Here is a 22,940-nt window from a genome sequence, read left to right as displayed (position 1 = left end):
CGGACATGACTGAGCGACTTTCACTCACTACTCACTCACATATGTATATGTACGTGTACACAACACGCACACTGAGCTACATTCTGTATGCTCATGTTCTAGTCAATCACTGACTTTAAAGCGCCTCCAACCAGGAACAATCTAAGGTAAAATAAATTATTGCAGCTACACAATGACTTCCATAAACTTTCAAAATCTATCCTACACTTCAATAATCACCACACTGAATTCCTATGCTCAACAGACTATACTAGAAACTAGATCTAACTATCCATTTAATTATCAGAGATGGAGAAACCACTTTGAAATCTACCCTACTGTCCTGGTTGGGCAAGTTCAGAATTCACTTCAATCTGTGACAATCTTGGTACACTTATGAGGCATCAAGATACTAGAATTTCAGAACAACCATCTTGTTTTACACTAACCAGAAAAATGGAAGCCAATATAAATGGAAAGATCTTGAAAGAAAAAAATGGTAAATGTGTGACTGTCAAATTTAAAATAAACTTTCCTTTTATTAAAATTTATGTCATATGTGTTATGTGTTAGTCACTCAGTCGTGTCTGACTCTTTGTGACCCCCATGGACTGCCGCCCGCCAGGCTTCTCTGTCCATGGAATTCTCCAGGCAAGAATACTGGAGTGAATTGCCATTCCCTTCTCCAGAGGAACTTCCCAACCCAGGGGTCAAACCCTGGTCTCCTGCATCACAGGCAGATTCTTTACCGTTTGAGCTACAGAGAAGTCTGTTTTACTAAATTTTAAGTATCTTCAAAACATGGTCTCTGTATTTTCAGCATTAAAATTAACCACCTCAGTGTTACTGGCACTTGGGGCCAGGTAATTCTTCATTGCAGGCCTCTGTCTTGTGCACTGCAGGATGCTTACTCTGGCCTCTACATAGTAGATGCCAGGAGTATCAACACCCCCATCTGAGAACCAAAAATGTTCCCATACAGAGCCAAATGTCCTGTAGAGGGCAAAATCCTTCCCAGTTAAGAACCATTACATTAGAGCGAACGCCACCAACATGATTTTACCCTCAAGGAAGTCTGTGGCTATTATTACCAACAATCTCAACCTTCCAATTTAACATAAATACTGACAAAGGAAATAAGAAAGTTAAGAATTGTATCAAATACCTTTAGGAGAAGGGAAGGATAACTAGGAGGGAGCATGAAAAAGGCTCCTGGATAGAGGTAATCTTCTGTATCTCTTATTTAGGTGGTCACCTTATAAAACATGTTCCGTATGTACACTGTATCTCAGGTTAAAAAACAAAACAAACAAAAAAACACAACAGAGTTTACCAAAAAACACAACAAAACAAAACTGATACACAAGAAGCGTGATAGTATTTCCTTGCTTCAGTGCTACTAGAAATCAGGTACAAAGGGTATAGAACCAAGACATCTGAGGTGCAGGGAAAGGAGTCCCTAAATATTTGATGATGTAATGATTTATTCTTGATTTTAAGACACCTGACAGTATTCAAATCCTTCCTCTGGCCACACAGCTCCAATTATTCATTCTTTTTTTTTTTAACCTATAAAGCTTTCTAAGATTGATAATCACATCTGAGATTAGGGTCATATATATATTTCACTGAGACTTTCATACCTTTGACTCTGGAAGTTAAGAATGGCTCTTCAAAAACTCCTCTAACAAGAAAATTCTCTACGTAGCACTAAAGACGTCTGCATGAGATCAGGTATGAAATAGAATGGCTCCTAACAGCAAGACAACTGCCTATCCCCAAGCAAAAACCCCACTCAAACAAGAACTGGATTCTCTACTCCAACAAGTAGGGCAGATAAAGGGGATAATCTGAAACAAAAAGGAAAGTAGGTGGGATCATAAAAACTAAACAGCTTCTGAGCCTGAGAGTGGATGAGAAAATTTTCAGATCAAGAAAGCAGTTCCTAGTGCTGACTAAAATATTAACTACAGTTTAAAAGATCTTTCTATATTCTATTTGTACATCCATAAATTTAAGAGAAAAAAAATGTCATCAGACTAGATATTTAATGCTTCATTGCTTTTCATAATCCAAGACAACTGTATTAAGATCCCTGTTTGAAGGGTCTCTTAGTAAAGAAAAATTCATTAACCAAATATTTCCAGTTAATTAAAAAATACCATAACTATGACTTTGAAAACTAAAACAATATATATAGCTTAAAACACTTTTTAGAAGGAAGAAAAGATGAAGAGCCTTACATCATCTGATTTTGCCCTCTGTGTTTCTTCTAATACGATGAGAGCAGAATAGTTTTACATAACACCAGGAGAATGCGATGCAACAGTTTCCTCAAATATGATTACTTGATTTTCGGTGCTAAATGTCTCAGACTATCCAATTGAGTACAAGGGAAAGGTTAGTGTTTCCCAGGGAAATACTGCAAACTACATAAGTGATTGTGGTGGTGGTTTAGTTGCTCAGTTGTGTTCTGACTCTTTGCAACCCTGTGGACTGTAGCTCGCCAGACTCCTCTGTCCATGGAATTTCCCAGGCAAGAAAACTGGAATGGGTTGCCATTTCCTCCTCCAGGGGATCTTCCTGACACAGGGATCAAACCCACGTCTCCTGCTTGGCAGGCAAACTTTTTACCATTGAGCCACTGAGGAAACCCCAAATAAGTCATTACTTTGCTCTAAATAATCAAAATTTTATCATGTTGCTCTAAAGTGAAAGCATCTGCACAGGAAAAGTTTCTTCTATAGGTACCCAGTACTATGTCTTTAAAAAATACCAACCATGTTGTAATGGATTCAAATCACCACTTCTGCTGTGTACGTTAAGGTCCCAAAACTAAATACTTGGTCAAAGTTTAATACACTTAAAAGTAAAAAGGATTACCAAAAAAGATGTCCCTACTTCAGTAATCTTCTATGTTTGCATACTCAAACACCACATTCCTTTAAAATGCTGCTGCTTGAGGCTTCCCTGGTGGGACAGTAGATAGGAATCTACCTCCCTGGTCCAGGAAGACTCCACATGCCTCGAGGAGCAACTGAAGCCCATGCACCACAACTACTGAGTCTGCATGCTACAACTACTGGATTCTGTCTGCCAGAGCGCGTGCTCCGCAGCAAGAGAAGCCACAGCAATGAGAAGCCTGCACACCTCAATGCAGAGGAGCCCCCACTCACAAACAGAGAAAGCCTGCGTACAGCAAGGAAGACCCAGAACAACCACAAAAATAAATCAACAAATTTTAAAAAAGAATCAGATGCACTCAGACTTTAAAAAAAAAAAAAAAAAAAGCTGCTGCTCTGCTGAAAATCGTTGGAAATAAACAATAAGCTACCATAACACCAATCCCAAATCACAGAGCTATTAGTATTTTCTGTCAAATATGGAGAAGGAAATGGCAACCCATTCCAGTATTCTTGCCTGGGAAATCCCATGGACAGAGGAGCCTGGTGGGCTGCAGTCCACGTGGTCACAATAGAGTCAGACAGGACTTAGTGACTGAACAACAAAGGATTCCCTCCACCAACAACCTGGGCATCTATATTAGGTTTAGACTTATTCAAGAAGATGCAACCACTTTTAAACTTCCATGAAAGTCAGTATCTCTCTGACTTTTGATTAAAATGTTCTTTTAAAAAACACAATCTGGGAAAAACTACGTCCAACTTATTGCAAGTATTCACCAAATAGCATCTCATCTGCTCTGTTATATCACCATTATTCCAGGACCAAAATTCATTTATACTACAGATTGGCCTTTTTCTGTAGAGGCTCAGATAAATATTTTAGGCTTTGAGAGTCTTATCTCTTTTGTGACAATTACCTTGATATTATAGCAGTGTGAAAGCAGTCACTGACAATATGTAAAGAATGAGTGTGGTTATCTCCAATTAAATTATTTATGGATGCCAAAATCAGAATTTTGTATAATTTTCACATGAAATTGAAATATCAGGAAATATCCTTCTTTCTTTTTTTTTTTTTGACTGCACTGGGTCTTCATTGCTGCTCTTCTTAGCTACAGCACACGGGGCTCCTCTTGTTGCAGAGCACAGGCTCTAGGACTCTGGGGCTTCGGCAGCTGTGGTGCGCAGGCTCAGTTGCCCCGCGGCATGTAGAACCTTGTGTGACCAAGGGATTGAAACGTTGTCCCCTGTTTCGACAGGCGGACTCTTAACCACTGAACTACCAGGTGAGTCCCTTTTTTTCATTTTTTCCAACCATTTAAAACTATAAGAAGCAATCATAATTCTTAGCTCATGGGCTGGACAAAACACAAGCAGCAAGCAGAATTTGGCCTACTAGCCCTTAGTTTGCTGACTTCTGATCTGTAACCTCTCATTTGACTATTAAACATTTCAATTGTACCAAAAAGTGTAGAGAATAATATAACAAACAAGCATTTACTTATCAACTAGTTTAAGAGATGTAATACTACAAATAAAACTGAAGCTCTCTGAGTAACTAATCCAATCCTATTTTTCTCTTCCTTTCCCCAAAGTAATCACCACAATGAGTTTGGTTTATCACTGTCCATTTTTTCTTTTAGTACTTTTCCTTTATGTGTGCAGCTGTATCTATATAAAAAATATTGCATCATTTTTCAAGTTTAAGTTTTATGGTATTATATCATATCCATATGTATATCACTTTGCAACTTAATTTTTTCTTTGAAACTACCTCTGATATTATCCAGGTTACTACATGTAACAGTTTACTCATCTCAAATGGTATGTGTATCCATGCTCAGTCGCTAAGTCACGTCTGATTCTTTGTGACCCCACTGACTATAGCCCATCAGGCTCTCCTGTCCACAGAATTCTCCAGGCAAGAATACTGAAGTGGGTTGCCAGTTCCTCCTCCAGGTCAACTTCCCAACCCAGGGATCGAACCTGCATCTCCTGTGTCTCCTGCACTGGCAGGCAGATTCTTTACCTCTGAGCCACCTGGGAAGCCATGACATGTGGGATCTACTTCCTTGATAAGGGATCAAACCTGGGCCCCTGCCCTGGGAGTGCAGAGTCTTAGCCAGGGAACCACTAGCAAAGTCCTTGACATTTATCCAAGTTGACACATGTAACTAGTTTATTCATCTTAAATGGTATAAAGAATGCCAACTATGAGGTATCACAATTTAGTTTTCTACTTCCTATTCACTCAACAAATTAATTACATATTATATGGCAGGCACTGTTTTAGCTGTAAGAGCTACAATCGTGAATAAGGCCAAATTCTCTCTACGGAGTGTACTCTGATGCACACTAACACTTTCTCTTTATTGATATTCTCTCTTTCCAAGCGAAGTCTCAAAAGTGGCTCTAGCCTAATTTTATCCAAAATATGAAAGTGAAGAAAAAGTGATCAATTTTATTAGTAAATGGAAGAGAAATCTTCTCTCCTTCATAAAAATATTTCTTATAAAACTAAGAGATAAAAGAAAATTTTAAAAATAAATTTTGCCCCAAATATAAAAACTGTTAAGCTTTCAACATTTTAATATTAGAGACCCATTCATGGTTGTCTTCATTTAGACTTCACCATAAACAAGTAGTGATGCTTTCTAAGGCCCACTTGACTTCACATTCCAGGATGTCTGGCTCTAGGTGAGTGATCACACAATCGTGATTATCTGGGTCGTGAAGATCTTCTTTGTACAGTTCTTCTGTGTATTCTTGCCACCTCTTCTTAATATCTTCTGCTTCTGTTAGGTCCATACCATTTCTGTCCTTTATCGAACCCATCTTTGCATAAAATGTTCCTTTGGTATCTCTAATTTTCTTGAAGAGATCAAATTGCCAACATCCACTGGATCATTAAAAAAGCAAGAAAAACATCTATTTCTGCTTTATTGACTATGCCAAAGCCTTTGACTGGGTGGATCACAATAAACTGTGGAAAATTCTTCAAGAGATGGAATATCAGACCACCTGACCTGCCTCTTGAGAAACCTACATGCAGGTCAGGAAGCAACAGTTAGAACTGGACATGGAACAACAGACTGGTTCCAAATAGGAAAAGGAGAACATCAAGGCTGTATATTGTCACCCTGCTTATTTAACTTATGTCACCCTGCTTATTTAACTTATATGCAGAGTACATCATGAGAAACGCTGGGCTGGAAGAAGCACAAGCTGGAATCAAGATTGCCGGGAGAAATACCAATAACCTCAGATATGCAGATGACACCACCCTTATGGCAGAAAGTGAAGAGGAACTAAAAAGCCTCTTGATGAAAGTGAGAGAAGAGAGTGAAAAAGTTGGCTTAAAGTTCAACATTCAGAAAACTAAGATCATGGCATCTGGTCCCATCACTTCATGGGAAATAGATGGGGAAACAGTGGAAACAGTGTCAGACTTTATTTTTTTGGGCTCCAAAAGCACTGCAGATGGTGACTGCAGCCATGAAATTAAAAGACGCTTACTCCTTGTAGGAAAGTTATGGCCAACCTAGACAGCATATTAAAAGGCAGAGACATTACTTTGCCAACAAAGGTCCACCTAGTCAAGGCTATAGTTTTTCCAGTGGTCGTGTATGGATGTGAGAGTTGGACTGTGAAGAAAGCTGAGCGCCGAAAAATTGATGCTTTTGAACTGTGGTGTTGGAGAAGACTCTTGAGAGTCCCTTGGACTGCAAGGAGACCCAACCAGTCCATCCTAAAGGAGATCAGTCCTGGGTGTTCACTGGAAGGACTGATACTGAAGCTGAAACTCCAGTACTTTGGCCACCTCATGCGAAGACTGACTCACTGGAGAAGACCCTGATGCTGGGAGGGATTGGGGGCAGGAGGAGAAGGGGACGACAAAAGATGAGATGGTTGGATGGCATCACCGACTCAATGGACATGAGTCTGAGTAAACTCCAGGAGTTGGTGATGGACAGACAGGGAGGCCTGGCGGGCTGCGATTCATGGGGTCACAAAGAGTCGGAAACAACTGAGTGACTGAAGTGAACTGAACTGATAAACAGGTAGTACTGATGATAAGACATCTGGAGTTCCCAGTTTCTTTTCATTTCCAAAAACCAGAGTCAAGCAATAAGGAAGACAAAGATCAGCAATGGATCTAAATCTTTGATCAGTAAACAGGAGGAAATATCACAGTAATCCAAAACTTAATAGAACAGATATTAACATGCCCAGAAGACAATTACTCAGTCCTTGAAAATAAAATGACAGATTTCCTGAGTAGAAATGAAGTAAGACATCACCATCACCAATAATTAATGGAAACAGTCTCCAATATTCTTTCCACTTCAAAGGAGATGGTAACTTTGAATACATACGGAGAATCCCATGGACACAGGAGCCTGGCAGGCTACAGTTCATAGGGTCACAAAGAGTCAGACAGGACTGAAGCAACTCAGCACGCATGCCATTGAATTAATCAGATTTCCTGTCATCCCCTTAAGGATGTGTATGAAAACTAAGTTTGGTTTATCTTACTCCTGCCGGTAGGCCCTGAATGTGGGGTCATGGTACCACCAAAGATAACACCCTACTCTGGGCAAATGAAGGCCTCCTAGTAAGTTCTAAGTTCACTAAACAAAATTTAAATCTACTGAATAAAACAAATCACCTTAACTCTAAAAACAGAGAAATGGGAATGAGGAAGAAGACAAATAACTTACCAATGAGCAGGAAAACTAGTTAGGACGGAAATCTGAGTTGTATAAAGCATTTGGTCTTATTTGTCTTAATGTCCCCATTCCCTGAAAACAGTGATTTAGCAGTGTTTGGCTCTCTGCCTCTGCCCACTGGGAGTTTAATAGGGACTCCAGTAAGGAGTTTCCATGAAAGCAGTCAACTGGGAACTGTACATGCTCATTCTTATTGAGGTTGTCCTGATCTTAAAAGATTGTGGTGACAAATCAACTTACCAAAGTTTTAAAAAGGTTTAGATTAACATTTTTTTTTTAAATTTTTGGTTGTGCTGGGTCTTTACTGCAGCATATGGACTGTGGTGTGTGGGCTTCTCATTTCAGTGAAGCTTCTCTTGTTGCAGAGCACAGGCTTCAGTAGTTAAGGCATGTGGGCTTCGTAGCTGCAGCTCGAGGGTGCTAGAGTATGGGCTCAGCAGTTGCCCTACAGCATATGGAATCTCAGTTAGAGGATCAGGGATCGAACCTGTGTCTTTTGCACTGGCAGGCAGATTCTTAACCAATGGACCCACAGGGAAGTCCCATGTTTGACAACTGATTGGTTTGAAGGCCATTTCGAACAAGTAAAATTTTCTGTTAAACTGTGTACTCCTCTTCCCAACAATTGGCTACAGTTAGATGGCCAATAATCAAATCCAGAGATATATGCTTTCAAGAAAAGAAATGCTAACAAGATACAGAGGCACTTAAAGACAGTACTCATCACTATCCAACCACAGTTACCCTCAAATTTAGATTTAAATTAAGTTGCTTTAGAAACTTTCATAGCCTGCTGGTATGAATGTAAACTAGTACAAATTACAGGAGGATAATTTAATATCTGAAAAAATTTTCAATGTGCATGCCCTTTGGTCCAATAATTGTATTTCTAGAAATTTAACCTACAAATACACTAAAATGTATGTAAGATGTTTCACTGGAACCCTGGTTATGACAATACACTCACCACTAGAAACATCCTAAATATTCCTCAGTGGGGATAGACTGGGTACAAACTAAAGTATATCCATACAATGAGATACTGTATGATCACCAAAACAAGGATAAACATGTATGTAATACACACATACATATAGTATGGTACAATGCTAAACAATTTGAGCCAAACAGTCAAAACTTCCTGATTCTGTATCCCAGCTCTTTTATTTATTAGGTCTGTGACCTTAGGGAAATCACTTAACCTCTTTGTGCCTCAGTTTTTTAATTGTAAAAATGGAGGTACTGTGAGGATTAAACAAGTTAATGTGAAGTGCTTAAAATAGTACTCTCACGTAAAAAAGGCCAGTAATGTTAGTTATTATTAAAAAACTTATCCAAGGGAATTCCCTGGTGGTCCAGCCATTAGGACTTGGCGCTTTCACTGCCATGAGCCTTACTTCAATCCCTGGCTTGGGAACTGAGATGCAGCAAGCCACAAGACATGGCCAAAAAAAGAGAGACATATCTAAGATGATATGGGCAAGCAATTACAATGGCTAAAACTAAAACACCACAAGTTAAGACAGATACAGATAGATGTGATAAAGAGACGTTTTTGAAAGTAGAATTTTCAGGATTTGGTAAGCCTAAATCACACTCTGAACTAAGTTGTAAAAGGTGCTGATACGTTGTTTCCTAATATGTTGGTCACTTAATTTATAAACACACTGTATCTAATATTGTAGTTATTTTAATACATGTCTTCTCTTCGGGACTATGTATATTCTTGATGACTGAAGTTTTATAATTAATCTTTACTTGCTGTACAACACTTATGTGTATGTCTTTTACACAGTAGATATACAATAAATACCTAATACCTATGAATGTTCATATGAATATATGAATAGCCAGGCTTTTTCAGTTCCCCACAACCAGCAGATTTACGTGGTTACAAAGTAAACAGAGCGCTGACACATGGGTAAAGAGATCCAAGTTTTCTCTTTATCAGTCATTTCTTCTAGACCAAACTAGTCGAGGATAGAGAAAAACCGCCTGGAGTCTATATACTCTAGGAACTAGAAAAATTACCCTGTATCACTTATCGAAGACTTGGGTTTTCTGATATAATTTGGGACTTAGGACTACAGATGAAAAAACAAAACAGACTTTATAAACTAGGTAATCAGCACTCCTAAATTAAGTTTAATAACATAGCGGTACTCAAATTACGTTTATTCAATGCTAAGAGAATAATAGCAATGAAAGTTATTAAAGAGCAAGACTTGTAGACAACAGCAAAGGTACACAGCCATAAACTTGAATATTCTTTCCCAACAAAGTTCTGATATCCATGAAAAGATTTTCACCCTCAAAATTTTCATTTAAAGAATAAGCAAATTCTCTACATATAGATTTGAAAAGAATCTTCTATATTATTAAATGAAAAAACAGATGTAGAAAGCTATCTTTTGTGTAAAAAGAAAAACTAAAAAGAAATTCACATATGCTTGCATGTACACAGAAAATTCTGAAATGACAGAAAAGGAATCACAAATGATGATGTTTAAAACTAGGCAGGTGAGAAGTGATGAGAAACTTCTCACTGTGTGTCTTGATTTTTTTTTTTTTTTTTTTAATTTGAGGACTTCCCTGCTGGTCCAGTGGTTAAGAATCCACTTGCCAGTTCATGGGATGTGGTTCGATCCCCAGATTGGGAAAATCCCACATGCTGAGGGGCAACTAAGCGCATGTGCCACAACTACTGAGCCCACACTCTAGAGCTGGTGAACTGCAACTACTGAAGCCCAGCCCGAGTGCCCTAGAGAACATGCTCTGCAAAAAGAAAAGCCACTGCTGGACTTCGCTGGTAGCACAGTAGATAGGAATCTGCCTGCCAATGCAGGGGACACGGATTTGATCCGTGGTCCAGGAAGATTCCACAAGCCGCAGGCAACTAAAGCCCATATACCACGACTACTGAAGCCTGTGTGCCCTAGAGACTGTGCTCTACCACAAGAGAAACCACCACAATGAGAAATCTGTTCACCTCAATAAAGAATAGCCCCTGCTCACCGCAACTAGAGAAAGCCCACATGCAGCAACAAAGATCCAGCGCAGCCAAAAATAAATAAAATAAATTCGAACCAAACTTTTAACAATAAACAAAATGCTCCAACCACAGCAAACAAATTCATTTATGAGCAAAAGTTAAAAAAAAAAAAAAAAGAGAGCAAAAGTTATCCAGAGCAACCCTGTTTCTAACACTGTAAAGAAAAATACGTGATCCAAGGAGCTAGGTGAAATTAAAACTTTCTATGACAAGGACCAGCTGCCATATTGTAGTAACAGGATCCCATTCAGTTTAGTTTTATATCGTTTGGCCCAATATAAAAAAAGGGATATGAAAAGAAAAACACAGCCTAAAACTCACATGTCATCTCAAGGGATCCCAAACAGTCAAAACAATCTTGAAAATGAAGAAGAGTCAGAGGACTTACACTTACTGACCTCAAAATTTATTACAAAGCCCCAGTTAATGAAACAGTGTGGTACGAGCATAAAGAGAGACATACAAACCAATGGAACAGAATACAGACTCCAAAAATAAACCTTTGCATATATGATCAAATGATTATCAACAAGGATATCAAGACAATTCAGTGGAGACAGGACTGTCTTTTCAACAAATGGTGCTGGAAAAACTGGATATCCACATGCCAAAGAATAAAACTGGACCCTTACCTTGGAGCATATACAAAAATTAACTCAAAATGGATCAAAGACCTAAAAATAAGAACTAAAATTTAAAAACTCTTAGAAGGAAACACAGGGGGAAAGAGCTTCATGACAGAGTTGACGACAGTGTCTTGAATATGACACCAAAAACAGCAAATAGTAAACTGGATCTCATCAAAATTTTGTGCACCAAAGGACATTATCAACTTAGTAAAAAATAACTCACAAAATGGGAGAAAGTATTTGCAAATCATATATCTGATACAGGATTAATATCCAGTAAAAAGAACTCCTATCACTCAATGACAACAAAACAAACAACCCAATTTAAAAATGGGTACCCTGCTGGTGGGAATAAATAGTCACAAAAGAAAATAGACAGTTGTTGCTATTGTTCAGCTGTTAAGTCCTATGCAAGACTCTGCAATCCCATGGACTGCAGCACGCCAGGCTCCCCTGTCCTCCACTATCTCCTGGAGTTTGCTACAATTATGTCCACTGAATCAGTGATACTATCTAACCATATCATCCTCTGCTGCCTCCTTTTCCTTTTACCTTCAATCTTTCCCAGCATCAGGGTCTTAAGGAATATTATTCAGCCTTAAAAAGGAATGAAACTCTGACACATGCCAAAACACAGATGAACCTTGAAGGTATTATGCTAAAATTAAATAAGCTAGACACAAAAGGACAAATATTTTATGATTCTACTTATATGAAGACCCTAGAGTACTCAAATTCATAGATACAGAAAGTAGAACGGAGGTTGCCAGGTGCTAAGGTGAGGAATGATGGGCAACTATTTTTTAATAGGTACAAAGTTACTATCCGCCAGGCACAGAGAAATGAAGTTAAGGTCTAACTACTAGTTAAGTGGCAAAGTAGACATGTGAACCCAAAACTTTCTAACTGTAGAACTATACTTTTTTAAATGACCAAAAGTTATTCCAGTTCAACCACAGAAGGAGATTTCAACTAATTATGTAAAAATAACCCAAGATTAGTACCAATACTAGACTACTTTCTCATATCCACATACCAGAATTATACTTATGCACAACACTGAGAATAGTTGACTCGGAAAGATTAACGAGAGAGAGAGCACAAAGCTTTACAAAACAACCCGCAAAAACTAATGTGCAGTCTAGGCAACATACAGATGTGGTAAGCAGCCCCCATAACAAAACTAAAATGATCACTCCCAGTAAAGCAACTATACTCCAATAATAATGAGCTTTAAAAAATGATCACTTCTGGGAATTCCCTGGTGGTCCAGTGGCTAAGACTCTGCGCTCCTGATACAGGGGGGCTGGGTTCGATCCCTGGTCAGGGAACTAGATCCCACATGCCACAACTAAGACTCTATGCAGCCAAATGAATAAAAATAAATGTTTAAAAAAAAAAAAAAATGATCACTTCCAAAGGCTTTTTCAGCTAATCCTTAAAGCTACAAAATAATAAGTAAAACTCTCACTGTTCTCCTCTAATACCTCTTTGTACCATAAAGAGCCCCTTATACAGTCCTTTTCACACTCTTATCCCAACTGAATCTAGAAGACAACACAGACGTGGCATAACTACAGACAGTTTCATTTTGCTTTTTTAAAAATATTTACTTATTGGGGACTTCCCTGGTGGTTCAATGGCTAAGACTCAAGGCTCCCAAGGCAGGGGGCCCAGGTTCAATCCCTGGTCAGGAAACTAGATTCCACATGCTGCAACTAAAGCTCCCCAATGCTGTAACTAAGACTTGGTGCAGCCAAATTTATTTATTTATTTGGCTCCATCGGGTCTTAGCTGCAGCACACGGGATCATCAATCTTCACAGCAACATGCAGATCCTTTAGCTGCAGCATACGGAATCTAGTTCCCTGACCAAGGACTGAACCTAGGCCCCCCTGCACTGCGAGCATGGAGTCTTAGCCACTGGACCACCAAGAAAGTCCCTTGAGTATACTGTATTTTACTCCCTTCCTGTGAATATTACAGGTATTCAGTCAGCCAGAATAGAAGGTTTAATTTGGAAATAGAAACCGCTCAGATTCCAACCTTGGTTATACTCTTCTTGGACACCTACCACTCTGTCTTTGACAAAACTGGGAACCTACAATTTAATTCCAGATATACATCAAGGCTTTGGTAGCATCAGTGAAACAATCAGGACTTCCCTAGCGGTCCATCTGCCAATCAATGCAGGAGGCATGGGTTAAATCCCTGGTCAGGGAAGATTACACATGTCGCAGGGCAAGTAAGCCTGTTTGCCGCAACTACTGAGCCCACGCACAGCAACTACTGAACTAACTCTGCGTGCCCTGGAGCCAGCGCTCTGCAACAAGAGAAGCCACAGCAATGAGAAGCCCATGCACCACCACTAGAGAGCTGCCCACGCTGGCCACAGCTAGAGAAAGCCTGTGCACAGTAACGAAGACCCAACGCAGCCAAAAATAATAATTAAATAAATACTTTAAAAAAATGCAACAAACAGTTCATAACAAGTGTACCCCTTTATGTACAGTAACTCATTAGATCTCAAATTTTTATACCACTATTTAAGCTAGAGACATCTTACTCCTTTGAACCCTCCAGGTTTTTCAAAGTTGCACTTGCTACTTTTAGGATATTTCTGTCTAGGACTTTGCTGTGGGTCCAGTGGTTAAGAGTCCACCTGCCAATGCAGGGGACACAGGTTAGATCCCTGGTCTGGGAAGATTCTGTGTTCTGTGGAGCAACTAAGCCTGTGAGCCACAACTGCTGAAGCCCAGATGCCTAGAGACCACGCTCAACAACACAAGTAGCTGCCCCTCGCTGCAACTAGAGAAAGACCCAGCACAGTAACCAAGACCCAGCACGGTCATAAATAAATGAATAAGTAAATAAAAAGATGTTTCTGGTCATAGTAAATACAGCTGTAAAAAGATCCTTTTCCAGTCACCCATATTCCTTGAAAGTTTTCAGTGCAATATTAATTAATTATACAGAACTCAACTGTGAAATAGCTTTCCATGCAGAAAGTGAAGAGTTAAAAATGCAGGCTAATGAAAACTTAAGACTGAATCTTAGTGTAGTAAGAGACCCATATTCTAGTTTCCATTTACATGGCAGAAAATAATCTGGATTTAAAATATTCTAAGAAAATAAAACTTTCAAATTCACAATGACTCAGGTAAAGACTTCAGTGAGCATTCTTTACTAAGTGAATTATAAAATGAAAAAGAACAGCATTAGAGTAATACAATTTATTCATGGACAGTACTACATGGGAAGAGTGTCAAGCTATTCACACCAAATTTCCATAGAAATCTAATATAGGGTCTTCCTGGCAAACTGTCCAGGGCAATTGCAATAAATATGACTATCTGCTTCAATCTCTTTGATAGCAACACATCAATCCAGCCAAATATATATTAAAGAGTGGTTAGAACCTGTCCCTCCCTCCAAAATATGTTATTCTATTAGGGAAATATTTTCAACATTTTTCACTGGTAGTTCAACCTATTTAGTGGTGAACACCATTCAGGTAACCTTTATGCTTTTAAACAACAGAAGACAAATCCCTCAAAGTTTTAATTTCAAGACCAGTATGACTGAAAAAAATCAAAGCCATTGTTCCTTCTTGCCTCTGATGCCCATGTCTGTCTGCATGCATCACAGAAGAGAAAGAAGTGGGCTTTACAGATCTCTTAGTGTGAAACTACCACCCTTACAGAAAGGAAGAGCTGCTTGCTCCTGGCTCAAGGGATTCTGCTCACACACAAAGCTGAATCCTTATTCTCCTGCTTCCTAGCATGCAAGATGAAAGAAGGTGGAGGCAGCAGCTCAGTTAAGAGTTATCCTCCTGGGAACTCATTGAAGGTAAGAGCCAAGTTGGATGAGCTGTGCCATTTGCCTTTGAAGATTCATGGGGGGAAAAAACTGCAGCCTCCAAACCAGTGAAGTTTCTAAAAAACATCTAGCATAATACCACTATACTAGTTCTCTGGAAAACTAGCACACAAAAGCACTTAATTCCCTCATTCAAGAGTGACAACTTAAAAAAAAAAAAAAATCAACCTACAGAAGAACTACAAGAAAGCAGATTATCAAGATGCAGTACTATCTTCTCAAAGAGATGCTCTTCACGGTCAAATAATTTCCAGAAGCTTTGCATCCTTTAGTCATTCTTTTACCACTCCAAATATAAATGTATATTTAGACATGCAAGGCTTTGGGATCTTATGTTGTAAAGAAATCTGCCTTAACTTAATCCAAAATTTTTCAAAACCCTAATTTGATCATGTAACTTTTTTCATATAAGATCTATTAGGAAAACTATCATTTTCTTGTTTGGTTTGTTTTTGCAAAGGCAAAACAAAACTCTATGAGAAGCGTTAAGAGAACAGTAAGATAACTTTTGGAGTCAGGCAAAATTGTTCAAATACTGGACTCACCACTTTTATTAATTTTCGAGATTTCAGCAAAATGACAACCTCCCTGAGAATCGAGTTTCCTCATCTGTAAAATTATAATACCTCCCTCACAGAGTTACTGTAAGAATTAAAATGGCATAAAGCCTTACACAAAGAAAGTACTCAACAAATGAGTTTATATTTTCATTTTAAAAACTCCCTTCAAGTTTCAAAAGTTGCAAAAATGCATTTAAAAAAAAAACTGAAGAAAAAATTACAGAATCCATGACTGAGATACTCCTTGAGAAGAGTAATTTCCAGGACTTTGCAACCTTTTTAACCCACTGGACTACCGAGAAAGCCTTTAAACTTGCCCTGTTTAAGACAATATATAGGAACACATCACGCCTACTAATGAAAAAGGATATGAAGAAAACAAAAGTCGTAGAAGAGTTCTTTATGGTTTCAATGATAAAATGAAAGGGCCTCCATCAATATAAACAAGAAAAAATGAGTTGTGAGAAAAGCTCAGCTTGTGTCAGCACATAATAACTTACAACTATACACTGCTCTACAGTTTATGAAACATTCTTACATGTGTAATCTCATGTGACTGATAGAGACACAGTGAAATAGATAAAACAGCTACTGATTATTTCTAATTTGAGAAAACTATGGCTTGGGAGACTTCAAGTGACTCAACCAAGGTCACACAGATAAATGATAAATGGAATGAAGACACCAACCGGGTTCTTCTGTCCCCAGAATATAACAAATGGGGCATCTTCTAAATGTATGCAGCATTTTCTCAATCCATAGAATTATTATTTTAAAACATTTTATAGGTGACAGATACCATGCAACGCACTAGAGAAACAATAGTAAAAATACATGGTATCTCTTTATTTCAGAATGTTGTCAGACCACTGGGGGGTGATAAGCAATATATACAAATTAGAGTGAGATCAAAGAAGAAAGTATATCTAAGTCTCTTTGGGCAAGTCAAGGAAGGGCTCCCAGAGAGAGTAGCATTTGAGACGAAATCTGGAAGCTGATCTGGTAACTAAGAGAACTGTATTTGCTCATGTATAAATTGTAAAGGGAGAAAAGTAAAGCTGGAGAGAAAGACAAAGGTCAAGATTTATAAAGGGCCCTTGATCATTCAGAGTACCTTTAAATGATTGGAAACTACTGAATACTTCTGAGAAGTGGAAACCAAATAATCAGATCTCCATTAGACTATTTTGAAGAGAGTATGACTGATGGTTTAAAAGGGAGCAAGACTAAAAACAGGGAGAACTGTAAGAGATCATGGCAATATTCCAAATAAAAGTTGCTGTAGTCCTGAACAGCAGCAATGGAGATACAGAAAAAAGGTATCGATTCAGAAATATTTGGAAAGTAATGGATAAGAGAGAGAGAACTGACAATAATGCTCACATCTCTAGCTTCGATGACTCAATGAAGGGGAGTAGGTGATGAAAATGTTGAGTCTGAGGTACCAATGGAATACAGAGATGGATACATTTAGCATACAGTGGACAACTGGAAACAGAGAGCTGGAGTTTAGGAGATGTGATAATATATGTGAATATATATGAGGATTTTTTTCCATAATGCAAGTGTTATTTACCATTTCAATGGGAAGGTGGTCATTCTATCATCATTATTTGTATAATGAATGCTTCAAAGTTCAAAAAACATTTTAAGATCCTGTATCATGCTTACCACATTTCATAGCTTTGTTATAAACAAACAGATTAGAAAAAATTATCATTATTCCTATTTGATTAAGAAATAGTCATTGAGGGACTTCCCTGGTAGCTGAGTGGCTAAGACTTCATGCTCCCCAATCCAAGGCACTCAGGTTCAATCCTTGGTCAGGGAACTAGATCCCACATGCCGCAACTAAGACTGAAGATCCCTTGTGCTGCAACGAAGACCCAGCACAGCCAAATAAATATTTTTTAAAAAAGAAATAGTTATTGAGTATTAACTATATGCCAAATACTGTACTATGCATTAAACAAAACACCAAAATAAATGCAAGTCTTCAGACCTTACACCATACCAGGGGAATCAATAAGCAATAAATGTAACAATTAAGTATGTTAGAAAGCTGTAAACTGAAGAACAGAGAAGGATTAGGAGTGAGGGGTGGAAGTTGAAGGTGCAATTTTAAATATAGGTAGGATAAAGTCTCATTCAAAAGGTGACATTTAAACACTGGACTAAAGAAAGTAAGAAAATTAGTCATTTGTATTATCTCTGTGGGAAAAACAGATTTTTCCCACTAGAAGGAGGAACTAGTACAAAGGTCCTGAGATAAAGAATGTGACTGATGTATTAAGGAACAAGCCAATGGGGCTGGGATGGCATGAGCAAAAGAGAGGATGACAGGAGATCAAAAAAGAAAAGGGGTAGGGAAGGGCAGAGCATGTAAGACCTTAGAGCTCACTGTAAAAACTGGCTTTTACTGTGCAAAAAATAGGAATTCAAAAATTAGGAGGCTTGGGAATTTCTTGGTGGTCTGGTGAGCTTCCCAGGTGACACCAGTGGTACAGTACCTGCCTGCCAATGCAGGAGACACAAGAGATGTGGGTTCAATTCCTGGGTCGGGAAGATCCCCTGGAATAGGAAATGGCAACCCACTCCAATATTCTTGCCTGGAAAATTCCATGGATGGAGGAACCTGGTGGGCTATAGCCTATGAAGTCACAAAGAGTCGGATGTGACTGAGTATCAACCTTCCTTCCTGGTGGTTAGCACGCCACATTTTCACTGCTGAGGGCGTGGGTTCTATCCCTGGTTCAGGAACTAAAATCTCACAAGCCTTGCAGCAAAAAAAAAAAAAAGAAAAAAGAAAACCAAACTAGAAGGCTTACCCAAAATCATGTACCTAAAAAATGACAAAGCTAGGATTTAACCCAGGATTTCTAGATTCTCTGTGTTCTGCTATTCCAACTTGCCACTTACTAACCCACAACTTCCCTCCTAGGAAGTCTGATTTAAATACTCTCAAAAAGCTAACTTTATAAATAAATACCTTCTAGGTTAGAGATGCACAACCTCTCCAATTAACACTTCTAATACCCCACAGCCACAATCCTAGATTTAGAATTGACTAATCCTAAAGTCTAATCTAAATCCTAATATTCCAGCCTATATTTGAGGAGATTACAAATTCCAGCTTCCTCCCAAAATGAGACTAGATCAAGAAAGCTTTATCAGGAGACTTACAGCATGACTTTCAGATTCATGTAAAGATAATCTGAATTACTTTTAAAAAATGTAAACTAGTCAGATGTGAAAACAAACAAAATAATGACTCGTAAATGTCTAAGTATTGTCATGTTCCTTAATAGTTCACTGCTAGTATTAATAACAATCAAGTTCATACACAGTCAAAGAAGCAGCTGCTGCAATTATGATGACCCTTTGAGGTCTGGGATTGACCATTTCATACCTCAAAAGTAACAAAATACTTGTCCTCATTCATCTGTTGCTTTTGGTACTACAACCCCAAACTGTTGATAGTTTCTTGCCAACTGATGGCACCTTAAAGCAAAGACCAGAGGATTTTGAGGGAGACACCAAACATTACTGAGATACTATCCAGACCGGTTACGCTCATAATGACCCTAGGTCACTCCTTTCCTACTGAATAACCTCAAATGCTATAGGAATACTTCATATATCCATAAAAGAGAAGGTAAAAGATGAACACGAAGAAGGAACAATTCTACTGTCCAGAGGCTTTCATCACTACTATGCAAATACAGGAGGCTCTCTGCTTCATGAACTCTGGAGCCACCAAAACCCCCAACCAGAAAAAGTATAACAGGAATTACTGAGGATAAAACAAACAAAATGGCTAATAGAAGATTTCCCCTCCAAAGCCAGTCCTTTTCAAAAGAAACTGAAATTCCTTCTATCTCCTTCCCCAGGCTTAGCCAATACAGAAGAAGTGCAACTTTGTGTGGCACTGCCTGATAGGCTGGATCTTCCTGAGCAAGAGGTCGACAGCTTTATGCCAGGTCTAGATTTATAGTCAATCTGACTGACTGGGTGTTTTTTTTTTTCTTCTTCCCCTCTAAACTGTATCAGAGAATGTCTGGCTATTGTGCCTTAATATATAATGATGTAGGGCTTTTAAGTACTGCAAAGGGTCCGGAAAAGAAAGTCCTTGAGTTCTAGTTATGGCTCAAATCATGATCTCTCTAGCAATCTTTTTACTTGACCAAACCTGGTTTGGCTTTTCTCAATGAACTAAACAAGCATTCTGACTGAGTTCAGAGGGACTGCTTGTCCCTTAGAGGGTTCTAAGGGGTTGCTTATCCCAATGAGGTGGCTAACAAAGAATATGCTCCAGTACAGAAACCAGGACACCACAGCTGCTATTCCCCTAAATATGCACCTCCAGCTTAATGGGTGGAGGAGGTAAGGAAGGAACAATCAGTAAAACTGAAACAAGAGACCTGGTTTACATACAACATATAAAATAATGCTTAAAGCAAGAATGAATCCCCCCTTAAAAAAAAAACACAAAGATTTAAAAAAAAAAAAAAAAGAATGAATCTCAGCAGTTAGGATACTATTATTGACACATTGACTCTTTTTCTTCCACACTGCCACTCTCTAACAAAACCCAACCTGGAGGTCTGGCCAGACCCAGCCAGAAAAAGAAAAAAGTTGAGTACAGTTTGGGGTGAGAATGGGGGCGGGGGGGAGGCAGTAAGGAGAGACATTTATCCAAAAAAGGGGAGGGGGACAGCACACAGTACTTTAAGACCATGAGATTAAGAACAAAATTCTCACATTTCCCTCCCCCACCATCCTGTGGTGTTACGCTTAACACAGCAGTAAAAGTTACTGTCATAACTCAGATCTGAAGTGCTGATCAGGGAACCTGGTTAACGTTGTTCCTAGAAAAGTATTTGAATGCAGCCTCTATTTAGACCCTACTGGGACTGCCTCTAAACAGGAAGTTAACAGACATCACACATAGTCAGGGAAGGCAAACCACAGTGTCATAAAGATGGATGCGGCTGTCAGCTACAAATCACTCTCACCTACTTGAAAGTGTTCTCAAGTAAGGAACAGGCAGGACACAAGTTCCTAAGCCTCACCTCTTCTCAAATTGGGTCACTCAGGCTAAAGATCCAGTCTTCTGATTCCTGCTGATTATTACTCACCTACTTCACTCCTTACCATAGTGACTATCACTGCCACTAGACTAAAATACTATATTCTTCTTAAAAGGGAACACAGTACTACCAGATCCATACTCCCATTAACTCCTAATTTATACAGCCTATCTGTATAAATCTTAATAATATCTTAAAAAGTCCAAGGAAAGACCATCCTTGACCCATTCCAAAACAGCCAGAGACAGTATCAGTCACCAAAAAACCAGCACCATTTCCAACAGGTGTGGACCTTCCCTCAAAGTATATTCAGCTCCTCCAGAGCACCACCTTTAGCAGCTCCAATAGTACCTCTTTCCCAACCAAGCACCAGCAGAAATGCCACTCTAGGACAATTCTCTACCAAGACTGCTCCAAGCACCAAAAGTATGAATCCAAGTGGTTATCTCAAGAAAGAGTTTAAGTCAGTGAATCAAAGAAAGAGCAATAAAGTTAGCACTAAACTCCCAAACAGGATAATCTTCAACATACAGATGACAACATACAGACACCATGCTGATGCAAGGAAACAGAAGTCATTTGTATGGGGAGGACAGGTGAGAGAGGGATTTCTTTTCACTTTGGGTCACATTCAAGCATTGTCTACTCAAAAAATAAACATTTTGAGAGGGGGTAAAAAACGTTTTAAAAACTCAAAAGCATCAGCTCTTCTCTGGACACAGATCTGTTAAACCTGCTTTTATACTCCAGCTGCTACAAGTTCAAATCTCTCTGCTGCAATCTGGCCTGAAAGCATTGCTCTTTTCCTTTGCTGAAATACACTACCTTAAGTATCTCCCAGCTCTCCTCACCTACACAAAGGCCCTCTAAATAATCATTTATCAGGAATGAGAAAACTATTCTCACCCGATTCTCCAGGTGACAGTGGAAGAAAAAAGGGTTGATGGCAAGCTCAGTTAGCATCTACATGCCACCCAGCCCCCATGAAAGCCTCCATCTCCACTTCAGTGCCAGCCCTACAAACTAACATCATGTGTTTGGAGGGAAGTTGATGCTGGGGGGAAGGTGTCCTGAGCACGCAAATGGCACCCAAACCTCTGCACTAAGAGGAGTAGCTATCTCCTCCGTGCAATTGAGAGCGGGGAGGCCAAAAGTATTCTAAGTCTGGATCTGCTTTAGGAAAGGGTAAGTTCTAGTTCCCTCGGCCCTCAGGCACTGACTGAACTGGGATACAGATCCAGTGGGACCCAGAAGCCCAGCCGAAGAAACGGGTGGTTTAGTCACTACAGAAGACAAGTACCCACACAGGCTTAGACAATTCCCTTCTACGGGAGGGAGAGGGAACGGTGAACGATGAAATAAAGGGGTAAGGTTCTGCGCTCCTGATCCCTTTGCCTATATAAAGATAATCAGCCCGTGTTTCCTTCACCCTTAAGGGTCCCCTATTTGTCCCAACCGCCGGCAAACAGAAGACTGAGAGTAGGGAGCGGCCCCCGCACCCTGAGGGCACCACTGGGGGTGGAGAGAGTTAAGGGGGGGCGCGCTAGAGAGGCAAGGAGGGGAGCATGGCGGGCATGAGGCAGTGAGTTACAGCGGGGAAGGCGGGGGAAACGGGGCGCGAGGGAGGGGAGAAAGAGTAAAAGGAGAAGAAATGAAGGGACACGAGCTGGGGCGCGCGAGGCCGAAGTGAAAGACCGGGGCGCGCGCGCGGAGCGGGGGGAGGGGATGAGGTGAAGGGGGAGCGCGAGGCGGGGGCGCGCGGTGCCGGGGTGGGGGGAGGGGGACGCAAGGCGGGGGCGCGCGGGCGGGCGTCGGCTCGCGGGCGCTTCCCCTCCCCCCGCCCCTCCACCTTTCCCTTCCCCCACCTCCGCCACCACCGCCTCCTCCCAGCCTCCCTCCCTTCCTCGCTCCTCACCGCCCCCGGGCGGGCGGGCGGCCAGGCTGGCCTAGGCCAAAGCTCCTCACCTGGCGGTGGCGGTGTAACTCCCGGCTAGCTCGCCTCCTCAGGCGGCGGCGGCGGCGTCGAAAAAGGAAGAGGCGACGGCACAGTAGGTTCCGGACCCCGCTGACGGGACCGGGGGCGGGGGTGGGGGAGGGGGGCGGGCCGGACCCGGG

The 22,940-nt window shown here is 40.1% G+C and overlaps 1 protein-coding gene across 3 annotated transcripts in view; it reads right to left on the bottom strand.

Moving 5' to 3' along the window:
• GATAD2B (GATA zinc finger domain containing 2B) overlaps window positions 1–22,924 on the bottom strand; it is an 80,483-nt gene extending 57,559 nt beyond the window's left edge. For 2 of the 3 annotated variants that reach the window (XM_043877903.1, XM_043877905.1), the window contains exon 1: window positions 22,791–22,924. The gene's annotated coding sequence lies outside the window, so the exon portion shown is untranslated. The remainder of the gene's footprint in view (window positions 1–22,790) is intronic. The other variant, XM_043877904.1, reaches the window with a different exon arrangement.
• Between the last annotated feature and the right edge of the window lie 16 nt (window positions 22,925–22,940).

The sequence above is a fragment of the Cervus elaphus genome, chromosome 20 (assembly GCF_910594005.1).
Source record: "Cervus elaphus chromosome 20, mCerEla1.1, whole genome shotgun sequence".
Classification (NCBI taxonomy): Eukaryota; Metazoa; Chordata; class Mammalia; order Artiodactyla; family Cervidae; genus Cervus; species Cervus elaphus.
This window is presented reverse-complemented; position numbering and strand designations above follow the sequence as displayed.